The following is a 26,225-nucleotide window of genomic DNA, read 5'->3' as shown; positions in this document are numbered from 1 at the left end:
GGGAATTCTTTCTTGAGCGCCATGCCTGCTTGCTGGAAGTGGATTTTTATCATCCCAGAAGGGGACCAGGAAACGTGCTTTCCAAAAATAAATAAACAATTGACTTAAATAATCCTTTGCAAACCTTCTGATCTATAATGGAATTTCCCAACCTGTACAGGGACATTAAAAAAAACAGAGTTAGTTAGTGGCCTTCAAATTGCCATTGATCCCATTGTCCACTTCTTAGATATGTGAATATGCTAGAATGTAGAAGGCCAAAAATTGGGTGGACCACACATGCTGATTGATCAACCATGGTGACTGGTTTAGTGTCATAAGGAAGAAGAGGCTGCAGACTGGGTTGTCATCTCCTGAAGGGTGTTTACCAACAGACAGTGACTACCTACCTATCAGCTCAGGCATAGACACTTCCTGAGGAACAGAGCTCTGTTCTCTGTAGGGAAACCAAATAGGTGGGAGCCCCTGTTCCAACATCTGAAGCTCTAATCTCTCCACATCATCTATTATAGATGAAAAAAAATGTCATCGGGGACATCTAGCTCCTCTTTCTGTACCCTGCTCACCCTTTTTGGATAGGAAGTCCAGGATGGATGATTTGGAAGAAGAAGGCCTAGCAACAGATGGGGATGGTCATTATCAAGACCTGGTCCCCCCAGTGGGTGTAGTCTGAGAGGTATTGGTTGGCATGCAGACAGTGGAATAACAAAGGCCTCCATGTTGTCTGTGCTTACTATTCTGTATTTCAGTTTGCGATTCAGGTAGGAATAAAGTTGGCTACAGAACACAGTGACAGAATCACTGGATGTCTTAGTGCATTCAGGCCAAATACGATCCATGAATTCCCATACAGATTCCGGACAGATGAATCCTTTGCTTGTAATAATCTTTGGTAATTCCTGGCAAAGGTGGGTGTTATAGCCAGACACTTTGAAGGCTGTAACTTTGAACTGCTTTATAGAAAAGAACCTTTCCAAACTGCAGAACATGATGGAGAAATCCCTTGAAGTTCAGCACCTAGAGCATCTTTTTTCATGTTCCCTGAGGCCTCTCCAGACTTTTGTTTACGTTTTTGAATATAACAGGTTTCGAATTTAGGATGCCTACTCTATATAGGTTTGTAAATAAATATAGGCTTTAGTTTTTTAGAGTATATAACTTTATAAGCTGTTAGGATAAAATTTCTGCTAGGTTTAAGATTAAAATAAACAACTTTTTGTAACCCAATAACTTAAAAAAAAGTTTTCATTGCAATATTCATGCAGCCACTTGACAGACAGCAACACAGCACCCCTGCGCACCTACACCGATGACAGTGACAGCCAGGTGTGGCTGACATGTACACTACAAAAAATTTTTATTTATTATTTTGGGCAGCAGCCCCTAGACAGACAGGAGCACAGCACCCCTGCACACCTACGCCGATGACAGTGACAGCCAGGTGTGGCTGACATGTACACTAAAAAAACTGACAAAAAAAAGACAATATATTTAAAAAAAAATTCAGCTCCACAACTTGGGCCCAGAGCACAGATTAATCACGACTGGAGTCGGGCAGCACTTGGTTGCAACTTGCATTGCTGGCTGGATCTTGTGTGGTACTGTGGTTAGGCCTAACATGCACGCACACACACACAGAAAAATATAAAAGACACTTTGATTGATTTTTTTTTTTTACTATATATATATTATTTTTTAGTCAAGAACTTGGGCAAAGATTGACACAGCACCATCCAAGATGGAGACAGCAGACAGCAAAGCACCATCCCAGAATGCATCAGCAGCAAGAGCCCAGTACACGGCAGACAGCATAGACAGCCCAGATGGATCAGCAACAGCCCAGATGGACACAGCAGACAGCACAGTGACAGCACCAGCCCAGAATGGATCAGCAACAAACCAGGACACAGCAGACAGCACCAGCACCTCTCCCAGCCCTACATTACCCACCCTCCCTGTTCAGTCTCCACATCTGGAGTGAAATGGCGTCCGTCGCGTGGTCCCTTATATACTACATTGATCATAGAGGCGAAAACTCATGAACCACAAGATTTCAGACTCTATAGTTTTGCCTCGGTTTGAGATCCGAGTCAGGCGGGAGAAATCGAGCCTGCTTGGATCCGACTCGGGTCTGTTAAAATTAGGGGTGAGCGGGTTCGGATTTCTGAAATCCGAACCCCGCCATCCGAGGCCGATCCGAGTCAGGCTCGACTTTTCCCACCTGACTCGGATCTGAGATCGAGGCAAAACATCATCATCCCGCCTTCCGGGTCTCGCGGGTTTTGGATCCTATATAAGGTACCCGCGTCGGTGCCATTTTCTCACTCGGCTGTGGACAGTGAAGAGGGAGGGTGGGAGTTAGGGCTGGCTGGGCTGTGCAGTGTAGTGTAGTGTAGTGCAGTGTAGTGTTGTGCTGCGCTGTGCTGCTGTTGTCCATAGTGGCTGTGTCCACTCCTCCAAAGTCCATAGGGGCTGGCTGGACTGTGTTGTGCAGTCAGTTGTCCATAGGGGCTGTGTCCACTCCAAAGTCCTGTGCAGTGTCCCAGTCCTAAAGGGGTGCTGTAGTGTTGTCCAGGGGGTGCTCTGTCCATCAGGGGTGCTCCCCCCAAGTGCAAAAAAAAAAATTTCTGTGTTTGTGAATTGCGTGCACAGTAGCCGCACGTGCATCAACAAAGTAGTGCCAAGCGTGAGCCTGTGTCATAAGTAAAGGGCCAGCTAGCTTGACCGTTAAAGGGTTCTGTAGCCCCCAAAGTGCACTCCAAACAAAATAAAAAATATTTTCTGTGTTTGTGAATTGTGTGCACTGTGGCTGCACGTGCATCAACAAAGGAGCAGCGCCAAGCGTGCGCCTGTGTCCCATTAGTAAAGGGCCGGCTGGCTTAACCATTAAAGGGTGCTGTAACCCCCAAAGTGCACTCCAAACAAAATAAAAAATATATTCTGTGTTTGTGAATTGTGTGCACTGTGGCTGCACGTGCATCAACAAAGGAGCAGCGCCAAGCGTGCGCCTGTGTCCCATTAGTAAAGGGCCGGCTGGCTTGTCCGTTAAAGGGTGCTGTAACCCCCAAAGTACACTCCAAACAAAAAAAATATATATTTTCTGTGTTTGTGAATTGTGTGCACTGTGGCTGCACGTGCATCAACAAAGGAGCAGCGCCAAGCGTGCGCCTGTGTCCCATTAGTAAAGGGCCAGCTGGCTTGTCCGTTAAAGGGTGCTGTAACCCCCAAAGTATACTCCAAACAAAAAAAATATATATTTTCTGTGTTTGTGAATTGTGTGCACTGTGGCTGCACGTGCATCAACAAAGGAGCAGCGCCAAGAGTGCACCTGTGTCCCATTAGTAAAGGGCCAGCTGGCTTGTCCGTTAAAGGGTGCTGTAACCCCCAAAGTACACTCCAAACAAAATAAAAAAATATTTTCTGTGTTTGTGAATTGTGTGCACTGTGGCTGCACGTGCATCAACAAAGGAGCAGCGCCAAGCGTGCGCCTGTGTCCCATATAAGAATATTAGAAATGAACCTCTATGTACCCCTGCCTGTACCTTCTAAAATCCTTCCTATAAACCTCTAAGGATGACGCTAATTTGCGTACGCAGTCACACCATAAATAAAGACTTAGACATAGAACCTGTGGTTCCAAAGCACAAGTGATATTCAGGTAAAAGTTCAGACAGTTACACGCAATTGATCAAGACACAATTTAGGCGCAAAAGTAAATCATACAGACCACAAGTACAGTATACATACGCAGGCGCTTCTGGACCCAGAGATAGGCTTCAGCAAGAGACCCCTTGTCATTCAGCATTCAGCACAAAGACTCCCAAATAGTGTCCGTGCACCCATACTTATACCCCCCCAGTATAAACAAGACAAAAGGTATGTCTGTTGCTGATGTCATTGGTTCTCAGAGGTGAAGCATCTGTACTTACAGTGCATCTAACAGGCTGGTTTAAACAGACTTTCCCTGCCTCTAACAGCTAGGGGTCTTCCTCCTCACGCCTTCTTCAGCATCCTAACAGTTGAATCTAAAATATACATTTTGGTTGCTTGTAGGTTCTGCAGTCCATAACTCGAGAATGCATAATGCGATCTCCTCACCGATAGCACCGAGAAACTGTGGAAAGAGTATGCATCAGAACAACTCCAAGAATGACGTGTTTATCTTGTATAATTCCTTAGTTAACAAATATCTTTATTTCTTAGCATTTAAACTAACTGAACCTTCTTGAATCATACACTTTAAAGCTTATTGAACCTTATGTATGAATATGAAATGTGTGGGTATTCAGGGTTTGGTATAAAGACATATTTAATGTGTGTATGAAAATGCATTTGTCTCTAACTGAGTGAACATTTTAGCAGTGTGGCATGCTGGGTTAGATAGTTCTACATGTCCTGTCAGCAGGCCCTCCCACCTTTCCTGTGTCATTGCAGGAAGCTTGCTTATTTATTCTAGCCAGACCACCCGTAGTGAACAAACACTATGCAGGAAACATATCTACCCAACCCAGTTGTCACCTGGCCACTTGCTTCATATGATAATGGTCACAGATGCCTTCGCATGATGCTAATGGTATTATCGCCACATGTACTAAAATGTGAGTTTATCTAAAATGGCGCTTAGGCGGCCATTCGCAAAATGGCGTCTTGCGATCGCATTTCAAAAATGGAGTCTTGCGGCCAGTCGCAAGATGGCGTTGCTGTGATTGAATTTTAAACTGAACTTGTCTTACTCAATTATTCAGCTTCGACAGTCCACCCTTTGATAGCAAACAACATGCTATCACAATCTGTTATATAAATTTATTTTAGGCTTACATTTACATATTATTTAGTGTTATTCTGGGATGGCACAAGGTGTTCCTTAATCCATCAATAATGTGTCTCTGGGTGGGGACATAAAACTACTATTATACGCACACCGTGGATCTTGAGAGATCATGTGACAGGTGTGGGAATGCACCAGTCTTATAGCAGCTGTCTTGAAGGGGAATTTGAGACTTTACATTATCTGAGGTGTTCTATAAATAACATTTCAATAATATCTTCTATGTATGTCTAAATATTATACATTTAAATGATGGTACTTCCTAGCTCAGGGTTGTAATGCAGTTCTGTATCTACCTTGGTATACATATTATCATTTCTGACCACCATCATAATTTCATTCTTTCGTTTTACTCTATTTTTACATTTTCCACACTTCAACACAATAGGAACACATCGGACGCATATGCCAATTATTATGATGACAATCAGTATAAGGATCAAGAATTTGCCTATGCTGGCGATCACTTCCTGGACCCATTCCCCTAGACCCAAGAACCATTTAACTGGGTTCAGCCATGACACCCCTCCTTCTATCTTTTCCCCTGCTTCAGCCACTGATGCGTTATGGTTCTTACGAAATTCCTACTTTAGCTGCAGAATCTCATCCATCTTCTGGTCTATCACCTCCTTAGGGTCGCTGGTATCATTGGTGGCATAAGTGCAACATTTTACTCCAAATTGGGTGGCTAACGTTACGCAATACCCTCCAGTAACAGCGGTTAAATAATTCAACACTAGCCGGTGTTGCACTAGTTCTTTCTTGTACGCTTGCAATTCTCTCCCCGTGTACCTGAATGTGTCATCGTACATCTCGGTGATATTATCTATTAATTTAGCAAGTTCCTGGATATATCTAAAATTTAATGTACCCCTAGCAATTCTGGTGGGATCCAGGGCGACTAAAACTTGTAAGCCAGTTGTCTCACTGATTAACTGAGCGGCTTTATGCATATCACCAGGTATCATATTTCTCTTGCCTCTGTGTTCATATTGTGTGTGAAGATATGGTGACGGTGTGTTTTTATGTATTCCCAACATTTCAACATGTGTGAGGGTCATAACTTCTGGGACTACTCTTCCCAGATAACACAAACCTTTCGAACTCGGGGACAGCCATTTATACGCTTTTCTTCCACATATAAAATATACATTATCAGGGAGAACATAAGGAATGGTATGCATCATTATCATTAAACACATTTCTCTTGCAAACAATCCTATCTCAGGCTCTTCCATTTGGTATATGCAAGTTTCGGGTTGTATTATTTTAGCACAATAACCATCTGGTACTTTACCAATCATTTCTTTGGTGGAACTCAATGTATACCGGTACCTAAAATGTTTTCCACTTGATTTAATTGAGCGTAACAGATCATAGTTTATGGACTCATTATTAGCTCTTTGTGAGAAGGTCATCGTCTGATTATTCCCCGTCACTTCCCAACCTCCGGGTTTATTGGAGTTGGTTATGTTCAAACATAAAAGTGATCTATCTACTTGGAATTGATAGAGTTTGAAATGAGGTGGTTTGGATGAGAGGAATTTTCCATCCAAAGATTTCCCTTTTTTTAAATCTAAAATTTCCGTGATATTCAGCAGAAATGGCACCAACCCTACATTATGCTGTCCCTGTGGCACATGTGAACACACCCAGCAATCAGTTTGATTTAACAATTTGCCTACCATGCTGTGATAATCCTCTAAAGGATACCCTCCCCAGTACGGGTTATATTTAGGTTGACACCGTTGGATACAGTTCTCATCAACTAGGGACCCACAAAACTCACAAATACAGGAATCTTCAGACGATAAACCTCCACACCTTCCCCGAGTATCCGGAATGACAGCTCTCTTAACAATAACAGTACTAAGATTGGTCAGACACTCCCCTGATTGGCATTGCACTCCTCCTTTCTCCACTCCATCAGCACTGCCATCAGCTCCTGTTTCCTCAATCGGTCCCCCATCACAGACACTGGATATTCCCGAACTGACCAGGATGGTGAACACTCTAAAAGAGAATATGAGAATGAACACAGCAGGCCTGTCCATTCTAACAACAAGTCCTGCAAAATTTCTCTCGGTTCAGGTATCTCACTACAACCTTTTCAATCCTCCCGGAACAAGTTCGCGAGCGACAGGTCCACACTATCAGCCTTGTCTCCACCTTGTTTCTCCACCGGTTGATTGACCTTTTAGCAGTGAGTGGAATGGACCCAGGTATCTCTCTCGGCCACCTTCAAAGATATAGTACTCATCAGCACCACCTGGTATGGACCTTCCCACCGATCAGTCAAACAACCTGAACGCAAGAAATTTCTGATCATTGCATATTCGCCTGGTTCAACATCATGACAGTCAGTTTCAGGCATATCATTAGACAACAATTTCAATTTCTGCTGCTGTTGCTTTAACTGCCTACTCACTGATATAAGATACTTTACAGTTACCTCGTTGTTACCCTTCAAGTCTTCCTGGGGACTTATAATCAAATGAGGTTGTCTACCAAACAATATTTCAAATGGGGACAGATTCAGAGGAAACCTAGGAGTGGTCCTTATGCTATGTAGGACCAAAGGTAACGCTTCTGGCCATCCTAGTCCAGTCTCTGCCATGATTTTACTTAGCTTATTTTTAATAGTTCCGTTCATCCTCTCTACCTTGGCACTAGCCTGCGGTCGGTAGGGGGTGTGAAGTCGGCTATTAATACCCATCAGCTTACACATATTTTGAAAAACATCACCTGTGAAATGGGTACCCCTATCACTCTCAATGATTCTAGGGATACCGTACCTGCATACAAATTCCTGAACTATTTTCTTGGCAGTAAACGCAGCAGTATTAGTGGCCGCTGGGTAGGCCTCAACCCAGTTAGAAAATACGTCTGTGCACACTAGTACATACTTAAGGTTCATGCAGGGTGGTAATTGGATGAAATCAATTTGTATCACCTGGAAAGGTCCATCAGTCGGAGGAATGTGGGACGGTTCGGTAGGGATCGCTTTCCCTATGTTCTTTCTCAAGCAGGTCAGACAGGACATTGCTATCTTCTCTGCTTGTGAAGAAAAACCTGGTGCACACCAGTATGCCCTCACCAACTTGCACATACCCTGTTTGCCCAGGTGAGTCAGACCGTGTGCTGCCTCAGCCAGGCTGGGGTAATATGCCTTGGAGGCTACTGGCTTACCATGTCCGTCCCTCCAGAGCCCAGAGGACTCTTGCCCACACCCCTTGGACTTCCATATGGATTTTTCCTGAATTGAACACAAATTTTGCATCTCAATTAATTTCAGCATATCAATGGTTTGGAATGACATAATTGTTTCAATCGGGGAAGACATTTTAACCCTGTTGCCCATTTTGCAGCTTCATCAGCTCTGTTGTTGCCCAGTGACACCGGGTCATCCTCACATGTGTGGGCTTTGCATTTAATTACTGCCACTGCCTTGGGCAGTTGGATTGCTTCTAAGAGATGTTTTATGTGTCGGGAGTGTGCAACTGGTGTGCCTGCTGCTGTCATAAAATTTCTCAGACGCCATTGAGCCCCAAAATCGTGTACCACCCCGAACGCGTACCTCGAGTCAGTGTAAATGTTAGCAGATTTGCCTGCTGCCAGTTCACATGCTCTAGTCAGTGCTACTAACTCTGCCACCTGGGCTGAGTGAGGAGGACCAAGAGGTTTAGCTTCCATGATGTCTGTGTCATTTACAACAGCATAACCTGTACATAATTCACCTGTGTCTGTTTGTCTATGACAACTCCCATCCATATAGAAAGTCACATCCACATTCTCTAAAGGTGTGTCATGTATGTCAGGTGTAGCAGTAAAGGTCTGATTCAGATATGTCATACAATCGTGAGTGTCATCATGTCTGCTGAACTCACCTCCCGCCAGCAACTCCTCTCCTTCCACCCTTTGTACATCATGTTGTATATATGGTAGGTATGTTGCTGGATTCAGCGTACTGCAACGTTTAACAGTAATATTTGCAGGAGCGATTAGGGCTAGTTCCCATTTGGTGAACCTAGCCGAGGAGACGTGTCTGATTTGAGCTGAGTTCAACAGAGCAGATACAGCATGGGGAGTGTAGACAATCATATCATGGCCCAATACTACGTCCTCACTTTTACTCACCAATAAAGCGGTAGCTGCTACACTTCTCAAACAGGTGTAGAGTGATCTTGCTACCGTGTCCAATTGGGCACTGTAGTATGCTACGGGCCTACTGGCATCACCATGGTTTTGTGTAAGGACACCTGCAGCACAACCATCGGCTTCCGTACAATATAAATCAAAAGGTTTTTCATAATCGGGTATTCCCAATACAGGAGCTTTTGTCAGACTATCCTTAGGATTAAGAAAAGCCTGTTCTGATTCCTCAGTGTGTGTGATGCGATTGGGCTTTGAGGAAGAGACTAGTTCCTGTAAAGGCAAGGCCAAAATAGAAAAACCTGGGATCCACGTTCGGCAATATCCACACATTCCCAAGAAGGTACAAATTTGCTGTTGATTCTGCGGCAGTGTCATGTTTTGTATGGCCTGGATTCTATCATTTGTGAGATGTCGTAACCCCTGGGTTAGGCAGTGTCCCAAATATTTTACTCTGGGCTGGCACGGCTGTAACTTGTCCTTAGCCACTTTGTGTCCTGTATGCAAGAGATGCAGTAACAAAAGTTTAGTATCATTCACACTTGACATAGAAGAGTCAGAACATAGCAATAAATCGTCCACATATTGAATTAGAACTGATCCATTGACAGGTTGAAAAGCTTGTAAACAGTCATGCAATGCCTGGGAGAAAATACTGGGGCTGTCTATGAAACCTTGGGGCAATCGTGTCCATGTATATTGCACACCTCTGTATGTGAATGCGAATAGGTACTGACAGTCAGGGTGGAGAGGCACAGAGAAGAAAGCAGAACAGAGGTCAATGACAGTGAAATGGGTTGCATTTGGTGGGATCTGCATCAGGATGACAGCTGGATTCGGCACGACAGGGAATTGGCTCTCTACTACCTTATTAACACCCCTAAGGTCTTGCACCAGCCTATAACCCCTCCCACCACTCTTCTTTACTGGAAAGATGGGACTGTTGGCTACACTAGCTGTGCGAACTAAAATTCCCTGTTGCAATAATCGCTCGATTATTGGAAACACCCCTAGTTCTACTTCCTGTTTTAATGGGTACTGGGGAATTTTTGGAGCTTGCCTACCGCTTTTTAAGTTTACCATTACCGGGCTTATGTTTGCCATTAATCCAGTGTCCTGTCCATCTTTTGTCCAAAGGGAATCTGGAATTTGGGACAACATTTCATCTACTTGTGATGGATTTTCTTTTAAAACGGTAGAGTGATACATTATCCTTTGAGGAGTGTCTAACATATCCCGCACCTCGTATACCATTCTCTCTGGGATATCTAAATATACACCATCAGGGGTGCAATATATGACACATCCCATTTTACATAACAAGTCTCTGCCCGGCAGGGTAGTAGGAGCCGCGGCAGCCAGGAGAAAAGAAAGTCTGGTATGCAACGGCCCAATACTAATCTCTGCGGACTTTGTTAAAGGATAACGTTCCACTCTACCTGTCACACCCATTGTTGGTATTGTCTCGTTGGTCACCTGTAAATTAACGGAAGATTTCATCACTGACTTGGTCGCCCCTGTGTCTACAAGAAAAGGATATTCAGTACCAGCTACATCAACCATCAAGACCAGTTCTTCCCTAGTACTTCCCGTTAACCTGACTATCTGTAGACTACAGGTATGACCTGACCCCTATCGTTGGCTACCATTCTCCAATAAAGCATTTACGGGTACAATTGGAGCTGGTGCTTGCTGAATATTTGCTGATCGATGTGCATATCCCTTATGGGGATATCCAGGTTTCCCTTGGTGTGGGGTCCATACTCTTTTTACTGTGCAGTTTCTACTTAAGTGTCCTGTTTGTTTGCATTTAAAACATGTCCGTGATTCAGGTGAAAGCATGTGTTGTTGTGGAGTTTGAGCAGAGGGTAAAGGTGGTGGATATGGGTAAGGATATGGAGGGTAAGGGTATTGTGGGGGATAAGAAGTAGGTGGATATCCTGGGACCTGTGGTTGCATTGGGTTAGTAGGATAGAGTTGTGTTTGTTGTTGAGTGGGGTTAGTGAGAGCAACTTGTTCTGACATGAGTGTGTGTGCAAGTGCAAGCGTGTCTGTTGGCTGTGGTGTTACCGTCATTCCCTCCAGAGCTTGTATACTGACAGCCATTAATTTTTCGCTCTGGGTCTCCCTCTTTTTTGAGATGTTTTTGTCATGTTCTATGGCAGACTCTATGAGGTTATCTATTGTAAGTCCCCTCCAGCCAGGCTGTGAGGTCTGAACCCGAGTTTTTAAATTCTCTTTTAAACCATCCATTAATATCGTGACTATCATTCCCCTGTGGTGAATGCTATCTTTAATATCTTCTATCCCAGTGTACTGGGTGATAGCCTGCAGAGCCCGATCGCAATTGTCTTCTAGAGTTTCACTCTCCTTTTGTTTGATTGTGAAGATTTTGTTCCAGTTAACTACTACTGGAAAATATATACCCAATTGAGTCACAATGCGGGAAATGTTACCTTGGTTTACTTGGTCTGTTAAGGGAACGTTGCCATCCAATATACAATCCGTGATAAATATTGTCACGTCGGTATTGCGTGGTAGACAGGCCCTTAACAATACACGCCAATCTTTATTAGTGGGCTCATGAGAAGTACCCAAATTTCTCAAAAATCTTTGAGATTTGGCTAATTCCTTTTTTGGATCAGGGAAATCATTTATGATGGAATTTAGTTCTGCCCTTGTCCATGGACAATGCATTACTACTTCCCTAGTGGGCACTACACCGTTTGCATCCGCATTTCCATTCGGAACAGTTATTGTCCGAATGGGATGCAGAGCGGCAGCGTTGCTACCTCTGACCTGATTACCTGGCTGGGGGTTTAATCTGCTGCTGCTACATATGGTATTAACAACTTCCTCAATGGGTGCAGAGTGTATTAACACTTCCCTTGCTGTTACCGATGGAGATGGCAGTACCACCTGTGATTGTGGTGATGCAGCATCTATCATTTGCACTGCATGGGAAATGGCAGACATTACAATAGGCTCATCATCTACGTCATAAACATTTTCTTTATGGTTACTTAAGAGGTGGTACAAATTACTTGTTACATTTTTGTTGGTATTTTTGGTAACTGTACTTGCACCTCCGTCCACATAAGGTGGGGGAGGTGAGAGTGAACTGCTGGCAATACTCTCCACGATGCTACCTTGCCGCACGTGCGCGCCAATTTGCGGCTCGCCCGTATTGCAATTCAGCGTCGTGGATGTATTTTCTGGCAATGCGTTCGCAACGCTAGTTTGCGTCGTTTGCACATTTTTAAGCCAAGCATCCCCTTCATGCTGCCATAGTTTTAAACATTCAAAATACTTAATCTTTTTCTCTCGGGATCGCACCATACTGATGTGATCCTGGACATTATCTAACACATTTTTGTCAAAACTACCAATTCTGGGAAATGGTATAACACTCTTCCTGGTCATATTAAACCATATATCACAATACTTTATTGCATAAGTACCGTACTTGGTATGCATGATACGACTGGCCGATCCGATCGGCGCCTCCATTAGCAGCAGATGTTTGCTTAACATCTCTACTGTTTGCGTGGCTCACATTCTGAGACAACTCCTACGCTTTTCAATAAAAATTTAAACCGGTGAAAGACAATCAAGACACTTTCACTTACCTGTGGACGATTTAAGTAGGCGGCGCCCACACACCTGGATAAGATTTAGTAAGGCAACTTCCACACCTGGAAAAGATCTGAAGCAGGCCACTTCCACACCCGGATAAGCTTTAGTAAGGTAACTTCCAGACCTATGAGAGTTTATATGTCGGCCACTCTCACGCACCTCTATACAACAAAGACAACATGTACACCTGCTACTGTGTTTAGAACGGTAAGCTGCTTACCAAGCGACTAGGCTAACCCTTGCACCTAGCCCTTAAGGATCATACGATACCCTTAACTTTAGGGAATAAATTACCCCTACCAAAAATACACTAACTGTTACACACTTTTTCCTGCGCAGAAAAATACACGCTTAACCCAGATATTGGTAATAGAAAAAAAAATGTAAACCTCAATGGCTTTGTTCAAACACGTGGCAGCAGAACCGGAAGTGCGTATACACTATTGTGCGAACGGCCGCATACACAATTATGCGACTACCACACAACCGTATAATGACTTTTTAACTGCATACGCAAAAATGCATTTTAGCCACGTACGCAATACTGCGGCACCCCTCTAAACACAAGGTTCTATCAACAGAGGAAAACAAACTTTTTCCTCTCTTGTCCCTGGATTCTAGTCAGCTTCCTTAATTCACACGGAGACGGATAGCGATCTTTCAGCACAAAGCGGTTGCAGGCAAACCCTGCATGTGGCCACTCCACCCTTTGCTGAAATATCGATGACCGTATGTACCGTGTGAGCAGGTAAGTGACTTCTTCACGAGCCCCCAACTAACAATATTAGAAATGAACCTCTATGTACCCCTGCCTGTACCTTCTAAAATCCTTCCTATAAACCTCTAAGGATGACGCTAATTTGCGTACGCAGTCACACCATAAATTAAGACTTAGACATAGAACCTGTGGTTCCAAAGCACAAGTGATATTCAGGTAAAAGTTCAGACAGTTACACGTAATTGATCAAGACACAATTTAGGCGCAAAAGTAAATCATACAGACCACAAGTACAGTATACGTACGCAGGCGCTTCTGGACCCAGAGATAGGCTTCAGCAAGAGACCCCTCATCATTCAGCACAAAGACTCCCAAATAGTGTCCATGCACCCATACTTATACCCCCCCAGTATAAACAAGACAAAAGGTATATCTGTTGCTGATGTCATTGGTTCTCAGAGGTGAAGCATCTGTACTTACAGTGCATCTAACAGGCTGGTTTAAACAGACTTTCCCTGCCTCTAACAGCTAGGGGTCTTCCTCCTCACGCCTTCTTCAGCATCCTAACAGTTGAATCTAAAATATACATTTTGGTTGCTTGTAGGTTCTGTGGTCCATAACTCGAGAATGCATAATGCGATCTCCTCACCGATAGCACCGGGAAACTGTGGAAAGAGTATGCATCAGAACAACTCAAGAATGACGTGTTTATCTTGTATAATTCCTTAGTTAACAAATATCTTTATTTCTTAGCATTTAAACTAACTGAACCTTCTTGAATCATACACTTTAAAGCTTATTGAACCTTATGTATGAATATGAAATGTGTGGGTATTCAGGGTTTGGTATAAAGACATATTTAATGTGTGTATGAAAATGCATTTGTCTCTAACTGAGTGAACATTTTAGCAGTGTGGCATGCTGGGTTAGATAGTTCTACATGTCCTGTCAGCAGGCCCTCCCACCTTTCCTGTGTCATTGCAGGAAGCTTGCTTATTTATTCTAGCCAGACCACCCGTAGTGAACAAACACTATGCAGGAAACTTATCTACCCAAGCCAGTTGTCACCTGGCCACTTGCTTCATATGATAATGGTCACAGATGCCTTCGCATGATGCTAATGGTATTATCGACACATGTACTAAAATGTGAGTTTATCTAAAATGGCGCTTAGGCGGCCATTCGCAAAATGGCGTCTTGCGATCGCATTTCAAAAATGGAGTCTTGCAGCCAGTTGCAAGATGGCGTCGCTGTGATTGAATTTTAAACTGAACTTGTCTTACTCAATTATTCAGCTTCGACACATAAGTAAAGAGCCAGCTGGCTCATTTCTTAAAGGGTGGTGTAACCCGCAAAGTGCACTACTCTCCAGCAAAAATAAAAAAATATTTTCTGTGTTTGTGTGCGCCTTAGCCGCACGTATATATCAATATAACATAAATGGAGGACCAAACTTTCTCTGATAAAAATAAAATAGGGAAAGATCAAGAACCACTTCCTCCTAGTGCTGTTGCTGCTGCTGGGAGTTGTTCTTCATCCCAGAGAGGAAGTAGGAACACCACTACTTTTACTAAACAATTGACCCTCCAACAGTCCCTAGCGAGGAGGATGAAGTACGACAGCAGTCATCCTGAAGCAAAACGTATAACTGAGGCCTTGACTGCTATGTTGGTGTTAGACGTGCATCCGGTATCCGCCATTAGTGCAGTGGGATTTAGACAATTGATGGAGGTAGTGTGTCCCCGGTTCCAAATCCCATCTGGATTCCACCTGCATCCTCAAAGCAGCAGCGACAAGTGTGCGTCTGTCTGTTAAAGGGTGGTGTAACCCTCAAAGTGCGCTCCACAAACAATAAAAAAATTCTTCTTTTTTTTTCTGTCTTTGTGAATTGTGTGGGCTGTATAAGCACCTGCATCCTCAAAGCAGCAGCGACAAGCGTGCATCTGTCTGTTAAATGATTACATCGGTGACAGCATCCAAGTAGGCATGTCAGACAGTCCGTACATGTACTGGCAGGAAAAAGAGGCAATTTGGAGGCCCCTGTACAAACTGGCTCTATTTTACCTGAGTTGCCCCCCCTCCAGTGTGCACTCCGAAAGAGTGTTTAGTGCAGCCGGGAACCTTGTCAGCAAAAGGCGTAGGAGGTTGCCTCCACAAAATGTGGAGAAGATGATATTCATAAAAATGAATTATCAACTCTTCCAGGGAGACCAGCCTCCAGAACGTACAGAGGGACCTGTGGTGGTGGATTCCAGTGGGGATGAATTAATACTCTGTGAGGATGAGGATGTACACAACACTGAAGAGGTTGAGGAATCAGTGAATGAGGAGGATGAGGACGACATCTTGCCTCCGTAGAGCCAGTTTGTGCAGGGCCAGATTAATTGCCAGCTTGTTTTGTGGGGGCCCAAACGAACCAATCATTTCAGCCACAGTCGTGTGGCAGACCCAGGCGCTGAAATGATTGGTTTGTTAAAGTGTGCATGTCCTGTTTATACAACATAAGGGTGGGTGGGAGGGCCCAAGGACAATTCCATCTTGCATCTCTTTTTTTTCTTTGCATTATGTACTGTTTGCAGCCTAGTTTTTCAAACTGCCATCCTGTCTGCCACTGCAGTGTCACTCCTAGATGGGCCACGTGTTTGTGTCGCCCACTCGTGTCGCTTAGCATAGTCATCCATCTACCTCGGTGCAACCTTTTGGACATAAAAACACTATTTTGAGGTGTGAGGTGTTCAGAATAGACTGGAAATGAGTGGAAATTAAGGTTTTTGAGGTTAATAATAGCATAGGAGCAGAAAAATCAACACATTCTGTGATTTTAGCTGTTTTTATGCTTTTTACAAAAAAAAATACAGATCCAAAACACAAAACCCAGAACCCAAAACACCGAAGGGTGGTTTTGGCAAAACCAATCCAGATCCAAAACACGAAGAAAGATCCAGATCCAAAACCAAAACACAAAACACGAAAAGTGGCCGGTGCACACCCCTAGTTAAAATCGGATGGGTAAGGATCTCAGAGATCCAAACCCGCTCATCTCTAGTAAATATATATGTAGGGGGTGTATAAAAGTTTTTTATGGTGACACGATGAGATTGTAATAGTCAATGTATGATGAAAAGAAACCTCATGAGTTTTTAGAGGAGGGGAGTGAATCCGTGGGGCTGCAATGAGCACAGGGCCTGATTCAGGTTGGTTCGCAAGGCTGCGTCGCACACACCCTGCTCGCTGCAAAAATATGCTAATGAATGTAATCGCACAGCAACTGCAACTCAATACCAAGATGCCCACCACTGTATAATGTCTGCCCACTTCCCATGACATGCTTCCGCAAGTCAGCAAAAACTTAGGTAACATCGGAATCATCCACACAGTTGTGGTTGACATGACCCTACTGCACAAACTGCTAAACTTCCTGTCGCCATCTAGACTTCTGCCAGCGCATGCTACTACAGGGGCTTAATTATGCATCCACCTGTAATGGTGTTTAAATGCCCAGGCATGCCTGCGTTTCTCTGACCACCCCCATCACCATCCTCAAAGGTCACTTCCTGTCAATCACTGTGTGAGGAGTCTGCGGATCAAAGGAGGTAACTTGCTCTGAGTTGAAGCAAAAACCAGCCAGTTATTTACCATAAACTATGCTTCACTGAACAATATAGCCCATACGAGTAATAACAAATATATGCATAAGATGAAATCACATACATTTAAAACCTCACATGACTGTATGAAGTTCTATTCAGAGTGTAGATGCAGTAAGCAGGATGACTGAAGAAATCACATATATTTAAAACTGTACATGTCAATGATGAGGATGTTTGTGTTAGTCAGCCACCAGTGAAAGCAGCGCTTGGCCATGATAAGAAGAAGGCCATTGTCATGCTTGGGCATAGGACCAACAAATCCACCTCTTATGTGTGGAATTATTTTTGCCCAAATCCTGATAACAATTGTCAAGCCATCTGTAGCATTTGTAAAACCATGGTAAGCAGAGGTAGGGACGTTAATCATCTAGGAACCTCCTCCCTGTTACATCATTTGCAGCAAGCTCAAATTTTTTGACAACATCAGAAACTGGTGCTAAAAAATAACAACAAGCAGTCCAGCATCGGCTAGCTGCCTTCTCTCAACTAGATCCCAGCACCTGCAATCTCTACTGCCAACACCTTCACCCTCACTATCCTCAGCAATGATCAGAGGTAGTTCTGCATTCAATTTGTTAAGGCCAGGTGACCCTCCCCTATCCAGGATTCCTCAGAAGAATCCTTCAGTGCAATGCCTGTTCTTGCTGCTGCTGCTACTTCTGGGGATGGATCTTCATCCCAGAAGGTGACCAAGAAGACTACTAATTAAAAAAAAAAAACTGACTGGGTAGCAAGTATGACAGCTTTCACCCAGTTGCATACCAGTTTACTGATGCCATAACGGCTATGCTAGTATTTTATCTATGTCCAATATCCGCCATTAATGCAGTGGGTTTCACACAGTTAATTGAAGTCCTGTGTCTCCGGGAACCAATCGCATCTCAGTTTCACTTTACCCGAAAAGCCATCTTCAGCTGTACCAGGACGTTAAAAAAACCTAACAATTGGCCGACAAAATGCCAATGTACCAACTGTACACCTAATCACAAATATGTGGACAAGCGGTAGTGGGAAAACTAAAGATTGCATGACTGACAGCCCACTGGTTGGGTGATTCGTCTTTAGCAGCAGCAGTAGTATATACCAAACAATACCAGCTCATTCAGAGGCAGGCTACTCTGTGTATCACCGACTTCAATAAGAGGCATACCGCTGACAACCTCTTCGAAAAACTAAGGTATGTCATAGCAAAATGGCTTACCCCACTTGGACTTCTTCAGGATTTGTGACTTCTGACAACGCCCCCAATATTGTGAGAGCATTACAGCTGGGTCAATTCCAACATGACCCATGTTTTGCTCACACAATCAACTTGGTGGTACAGGGATTTTTTTAAATAACAGGGGCGTGCAGGAGATGCTGTCAGTGGCCCAAAAAATGTCGGGATATTTTCGCCATTCAGCCACAGTATGAAGGAGATTGCAGCAGCTGCAAGCATAGTTGAATTTTCCCTTTCACCAATTGATGCAAGAGGTGGTAACCAGGTGGAATTCCATCCTTTATATGCTTCAGAAGGTGGATGAACAGCAAAAAGATATCCACAGTTATACAACAAGCCATGACATTGGGAGTGTAGGGGGAGTGTTCCTTAGTCCAGTGCAGTGGAGAATTCTTTCTGTCTTTTGCAAGGTGCTTAAACCCTTCAAAGTAGCCACCTGTGAAGTGAGTTCAGACACTGGTAGCTTGAGTCAGGTGATTCCTCTAATTAGACTTTTGGAAAAACAGCTTGAGAAATTGAAGGGGGGGATGAAACAAAGCAATTCCGCTAAGTATGTCGGAATTATAGATTAAGTCCTTCGTTTCACTTCTCCAAGATCCAAAGCTTGCTAATATCTTGAAATCGGGTAACTAAATTTTGGCAACCGTGCTTGATGCTAGGGGCATTACTGTGTCCCTAGGATCAAGGGGCATTACTATGTGGCATAATGTTATAAGGGGCATTACTGTGTGGCATAATGTGTAAAGGACACTACTAATGTGTGGAATAATGTGTTAAATGGGGCACTACTACTATGTGGCATAATCTGTAAAGGGAATTACTGCTTGCTATAATGTGTAAGGGGCATTACTGTGTAGCAGAAGGGGCATTACTTTGTTGCATAATGTATAAGGGGCACTACTACTGCATGGCATAATGTGTATAAGGGTACTACTGTGTGGCATAAACTGAATGGGCTCTGTGTGGCATAATATGAATGGACTCTGTGTCGGGCAAATGTATGTGTCTTTTTAACCTCTGTGGGGGCCCTTTTAAGATCTTGCTATTTGGTCCCCAAAGTTCTAGTTATGGCCTTGCAAACACAGAGGGCTGACAGATTTGTCAGATGAACGATTTGAACGATTTAATGATTTGACCAATGATTTGAATGATTTTGCAAACTATTTGAATGATTTGAACTACGAACGATTTTTGACTGCATTAAAATGACTGAAATCATCCTAAATTGACTGCAAACACATCAGATGTCAGATATCGTTATCTGACCATAGGGAACGCGCATCGTTCATCATTCAGGCATGTCAGATATGTCAGATTTTCCTTCAGACATGAACGATTGAACGATTTTTTAAATCGTTATCGTTCAGATCTGAAGAAAAATCAGACCGTGTGTATGCACCATAATATATATGGTCACTTTAAAAAAGACCAACTCTGGATTTAATATGAACTTGCATGAGTCATACATTTTGACACTTGCTCACTGTGAGGTTAAAACGACATTTTTCTAGCTTTTTACTCAGGTTTTTGTCAGACTGCCAATTTCCACTTGAGCCAGCCCTAGAACCTGTGTACTTTAAGAGTGTCCTAAATTTTAGGGATTGTGGATCTCATTCAGAGTCGGTTGCAAGCGCCGAGGTGCTCGCAACCGACTTGATGGTTAGTCCTGCGCACACGCAGCAGCCGCACTGCGCGTGTGCAAGCCCCGAAGCGACAGAGAAACTCTCTCACTCCGGAGCTTGCTACCAAAGGGGCGGCTGTCGATGTTGACCGACAGCTCGCCCCCTTTGGTAGGCGGGCCAGGGGGGTGGTTTCCAAAACGGAGGCGTTCCTTAACGAACGCCTACCGTTTTGTGGGTGGCCGCACTGACATCATCAGTGATGTCAGCGGGGAGCTTCCTGGTCCATCAGAGCAGAAAGCTCCCTGGGGCTTGCGGTTGCCGAGACCCAACCTTAGGGTCTCGTTGCAAGCCCCGATGGTCGCGATGGTCGTTAAGCTGTGGGTGGTAACCCATAGCTTAACTAACGACCAGGAGGCCGCACTTCAAAAATGAAGCGGCCGCCCTCATTCAGAGAGAGCGATCGCTTCTTGCGACCACCTCTGAATGAGGGCCAGTATGAGAGTGTGTGGCCCTGATGAAGTTCAAACCCAGGAAAAACCTAATCCTGGTCAGACTACACCAATCTGCCAAATTTGGTGAAGCTATGTTGAAAACTCTGGGCGTGTATAAAGGACAGAGAGACAGGCTTTCTCACTTATTATATATGGCTACAATAACAATAATGCTAGTAAATTGGAATGCTGTTATAAGACATCATGCTTAAATAATAGCAATTGCAAGATATGCATGAACTCCACCACACGCACACGCACACACATATATTGCCATCACCTTTTACATAGTTCAGATAAAAACATTTTTCAATATAACCTGAGCATTTGAAATTTAATGTAGATATCTATAACTGCACAGTTCCCAAAATGTTGAAATTGGTTACAGGGACGTTTTCTAGTTGAGTTAAATACAGGCCCATTGTGCACGAAGCTATCACATCTGATGTATCTATCTTTGCATTTTAAGTACACTGCACTATTAAAAATGTTAAACTATGCAAACCAGTGAGTAACAAATTGCATCAAACATGTATAAGGAGGAATCTATAATTAGCTAATATAAAAACATAATATAGAGATAGATGGCCATGTCGGGGTGGGTGGGTGTCTTCCAGGAACAAATGTTTAAAATCTGGGAATTAGGAGCAACCAGCAATTATTCCTACTTGTAAAGTGCAATAGAATATGCTGGCACACTATATGTACTTGTTAATAAATAAATAATAAACTGTCATCAGCACATGACAGAGGCAGCTGTTATGTTACAATAGAAAATGACCCAGGGACTCATAAATATAATTCATGAAGCACCTTGTTGCTGTCATTATCAGTGCTGTGTATGACTCCCAGCAAATTAATGTTGTAAGCAATATCCTTCAAATAGGACATATTTAAGTGTTATTATAATAATCTACAGCATACATGTCTACTCTCCCGGGATGGCCGGGAGTCTCTATCGGGTTGCGCTCCAAGCTCCCTGGAAAAGTAGGCAAATCTCCCGGCCGCCGTCACCCCCTGCAACCCCGATGCATCACACCGGACCCACCTGGCATCAGGGCTGGCCAATAACTGGATTCCCGCGTCATCGCGGCCCCACCCCCTGCTTCACAATGCCATTAAGCTTGGCATTGTGAAGAGGGGGTAGGGCCACAATGACATGATCACGCGGTCACGCACTGGCCCCGCACCCAATACATCATCGACGCCCGGCCATGCCCCCCACTGTATACAGATATTCAGCTCCCTCCCGGAAGGAGAGCTGAATGTTAGCAAGTATGATCTACACAGTATATCTTATTATTATCATTATTATTAGAAAATGTTTTTATAAGCAAATTATTCCTTTAAAAAAACTGCAATCTTTTATTTCTCCCAGTGAGGGCAAAGCTCTTGTGAGACTGTGCACCTGACACAACATGTGATAGAGCTAATCTCCAGTTGGACAGCATTGTGAATACGCAAACACGGGAGGCACTAATAGGTTTTCTATGCACAGAAGCCCAACACAAAGGTAAGACAGAAAGAGAAACAGAGTTTGGAAAAGGGAAGGAAAGTGGAAGAGGGTGGGTGGAGATAGAAGAAGAAATTGATCAGAAAATAAAATAATGGAAAAAGAGACAGGAAAACAACTAATAATAAATAGCAAACACTACAAAGCAAAATACATTACAAACAACCACAACAGACAGTGAATATATAAGGAAAACACAATGCAATACAGAGTATTTCTCTTTAGAAACTTCCACAGGGACAATAGACCTCCCAACCTGGAAATTATAGACCAACAACTCAGCTACAAACTTCATCATATCTGTAATAGGACACAAATGTATTCTGACAAAGCTTAATAGTTGAAATTCCAACAGGCATATAAAATGTTTCTGGCTTCCTTATGCAAGCAAACAATTGTGTAAGGATGTATAATTATTCAGATTAGATTATTCGCTAGGTAATATATTCCAGTTGCCACTGTTAAATATCAGTTTGTGCATCTTTTCTATGTTCTAGGTTTCAGCATTTGCTAAACTTCTAGCATCAATTCTGTGACATGTAAGATATACTTGTTGTTTGACCACTTCTACTGTACTAGTTAAAAATGATATTAGGAAATAAGATAACTTTCTTATAGTATAATAAACAGATGGATCTGTTGTGCACTGGACTGCAGGTAGATATGTGGGCGAGGTGAGCTGCACCTATGGAGAAGGGTGTCTGTCCTTCCGATAATAATACAAAACAAGATAATAAATGCGCTCAAAGAAACCCCTATGTGTGTATATATAATGAAGTACAAGGGTATTGTTTCTCAAAATTATGGTGTCAAGTTAATATCTCTTTCCATAGTATAGTATAGTATAACCATTTTGAAAGCTTCGGGTTGTTTTGTATTTCTTATCTGGATCTACTTAATTTCATGATTTTCTTGGGGGGGTCCATTAAGTAGTATATTGCAGGTTTTTTATCTGCTCCTTGGTCCGTCCTCTCGCATGCTCTATCTCATCTATTTCACTAATCTGTTCAAGAGTGTGTGAGGTTTTCTGATTAATTTATGAAAATAATATCAGTAATGACCTGTTTTCGGCTATATTTCTCCCCAGGTGTGTACTCTGCCATATTTCCGCCCACTTGCCCACGAGGGTGTGATCTAAATATAGAGAGTCCAAATCTCTGAGAATCAGAACTGCATGAATGTGAAAATGACATCTTCCCTACTTTTCATTTCTAAAAAGATTGGGCAATTGTTATCTGATGTATCAGATTAACCAAAACAGCTCATCTTCAGTCCTAGCGGACCTTAAAGTTTCTTAACATAACAACCAGCATTATTTCTTAGTGACACCTATGAAATGCGGAATGGGATTGAAATGCAGGTGGCTGTTTAGTCGGTTCAAATCCCGACAGTGGCTGCCCGACAGGATCAAGATCCCGAGGAAGGTAATTACCCTAACCTCCACTGTCCCCCCCCTAACCCTCCCTTAGCGGTGCCTAAGCCTAACCTCCTGCCTAGTACCTAAACCCACGGGGTGCCTAACCCTAACCCCCCCTTACCGCTCTCTAAACTTAACTCTCCTGGGGGGGTGCCTAACCCTAACCTCTCCCTGGGGGTGCCTAACCCTAGCCCTGCCCCTTAGGGGGTGCCAAACCCTAGTCTTCCCCCAAAACCCTAACCCTAACCCCGCTAGACTCCTTAATCCTAACCCTCCCCCCCGCTGCGGCTAACGCTAAGGGCACCCAGGACTTACCTTCATTCGGGATGTCGTCCTCGGTGTTCCAGCATCGGGATTATGATAGGCGCCGGTATTTCGATGCCTATCATAACTTCCTATCCAGCATTCTGCTGTTGGGATTGCAAGGCCGCCGGTCACATGACTACATCCTGTGAAATGCACACATTGCAAATAATTCACACAATAATCACAAACTCAACATTCTATGGGGTAGATGTATGAAGCAGTGAAAAAAGTGGAGAAGTGTGCCAGTGGAGAAGTTACTCATGGCAACCAATCAGCTTCTACCTGTTATTTTATAGAATGCACTTGATAAATTCAACGTCAAAGCTGATTGGTTACCATGGGAAACTTGCATTACATGCATTACATGTGGTTTGCCCCAGACCAGCCTACTCCATTGTCTATGGTCCTACCCACTAGTTTACAGATTTTAGCTACAAGTCTGTAATTCTTCTCAGGAACATTTGGTAAACTACCTGCCACTAACTCCTGAATGGGTACTGTTTTGCATTCTCCCATGAACTCTTAGGATCTCAAGGGGAGGCAGATGGATGCTACTGGTGGTCAGTGCAGTGGCTCGCAAATCCATTTTACAAGTGTGAATAAACCCTGGACCCTGAACTATGGGGGGTACCCAATTAGTCACGATAACCCATTTTTCTTGAACATTTTTTTTTACTTTTGAAAACTTTTCTCCAAAAATGGTTATCGTGCTATCCAATTAGCCGTGGTTTTCGCAGGTCAAAAGTCTTCCACAGCAATTATCGTGAATTAGTTTTCACCATCTCTGAGTAGGTGAACAGTTGTGCAAAATCCCCATTTTTGGCATAAAATGTTGGGACTTGGTGCAGAACCCCTGGGACAACCCCTTAATGACTAATTAGGCAAAATATTTTTTAAATTTGCTTTTTTGGGCCATTAATGACCGGTCATTATTTTGGTGAAAAAGTAAAAAATGCAGGAAAATGGGTTCAAAGTAGTGGGTTAGGTATTTGGGGAGGGGGGCTGTATGGATGGGGCAGAGGTTTTAAACATTGCATTGCAGCAGATGTATTTTAAAAAATAATATTTAAACGTGCCCTAAAATGACTTAAACACATACACCCAATTTATGAACCCCTAATTTAACTAGAGCATTGCGTTTGGCCAAAAATAAGTGTTTCTATCTTTTTTTTACTGTTATAGAAAAAAGCATATAACAGCCATTTGATACCATTTAAGAACTCCAAACCCTTTGATTTTGGCCAATAAAAGACTTCTATACTGTTACCCAATATTAGTTTCCCTTTTCTTGAGGAACAGGCTGACTTCCCCATTTTCACCTTTACTTTCGCCTGTCATCCCTGCAAGAATTATTGTGTAAATATGTTATCGTCGATTTTGCATTAGGATTGCATGATAAACGGGAGCGCGCATACATGCCATAAGCTGCAAATTCATGAGATGGGTCCGAAAAGTTTTCTCCGGCGAAAACATATCGTTATCGCTGCTAATTGGATACCTCCCTATGTCCCTTTTTAAAACAAAATTGTTTCATCTTTTTTGCATGAAGTGGATGGTGGTTATGCTGGAGAAGGAGGTTAAGAGGTTCTTTGAGATGTGGGAAAGCTATAGCCACCCTGTCAATAGCCAAACAAACCATGCTCTTTGTGCAATACCTCCTGGTATCTTTTGCGCATGGTGGAGGGCGATCCTCCTATTTCTGTGTGATCCTGGGGGGCTAAGGACCTGATTCAGACCCACTCGCTAGGATGCATTCGCTCGTAGCTGGCCAATGTTCACATGCTGCGCATACGTATGCATCGCAGTGCGCGACCAGTGTGAAAGATCGGGAAGTGGTCGCTCGCTGCGCATAGACAGCCCCGCTGAATGAGTGACAGGAGAAGCCTTTTGTGGGTGGTGACAGGCAGGGCCGTTTCTAGGGGCGGGCAACCCGTGCAATCACACGGGGCGCTCCACCCTATCAATGATCGCAAAATACGCGCACAACGTCCAATCACCTCCTCCCTACTCTCGTCATGGGTGGCACTGTCACATGACAGGAAGCCGCTCTTCCCGCTCGGCGCTCACAGCAGCCGCACTGACACTCCGGGCGCCGGCTAAGAGGGAGAGACCTCCACTCCCCCCGGGTGTCATGTGGCAGGACTCTGAGTCCTGAAGGAGGGCCCGCTTCCCTGCCCTCTGCCTCCGCTCCGTATGCCGCTTGAGATTGTGTGTCCCGCGGCCGCCGCCTCACTGAGGTCTCAGCCCTCTGCTCTCACACAGTCACATGGTGGTAGCAGGGGCCCCGGCTGACCGCTCCCATCTGCCGCAGTGCCGCACTCCGGAGTCCGGACTGGGACAAGCAGCTTCACCAAGTAACTGAACCTCCGCGAAGGGGGAGGGGGTGCAGGCTGCAGCTTGTGTGTGCGCAATATCAGTTGGGGGGGTGCAGGCTGTCTGCAGCATATGTGTAATAGTTGGGGGGCAGGCTGCAGCATGTGTATAATATCAGTTGGGGGGGCAGGCTGCAGCATGTGTGTAATATCAGTTGGGGGGGCAGGCTGCAGCATGTGTGTAATAGTTGGGGGGGCAGGCTGCAGCATGTGTGTAATATCAGTTGGGGGGGCAGGCTGCAGCATGTGTGTAATATCAGTTGGGGGGGCAGACTGCAGCATGTGTGTAATAGTTGGGGGG

At 43.9% G+C, this 26,225-nt stretch overlaps 1 pseudogene; it reads right to left on the bottom strand.

Annotated features, from left to right (window-relative positions):
* Nucleotides 1–21,404, bottom strand: part of LOC148524213 (uncharacterized) — a 33,685-nt pseudogene extending 12,281 nt beyond the window's left edge.
* Between the last annotated feature and the right edge of the window lie 4,821 nt (nucleotides 21,405–26,225).

This window comes from Taudactylus pleione, unplaced genomic scaffold, assembly GCF_031769625.1.
Source record: "Taudactylus pleione unplaced genomic scaffold, aTauple2 ptg000120l, whole genome shotgun sequence".
Lineage (NCBI taxonomy): Eukaryota > Metazoa > Chordata > Amphibia > Anura > Myobatrachidae > Taudactylus > Taudactylus pleione.
This window is presented reverse-complemented; position numbering and strand designations above follow the sequence as displayed.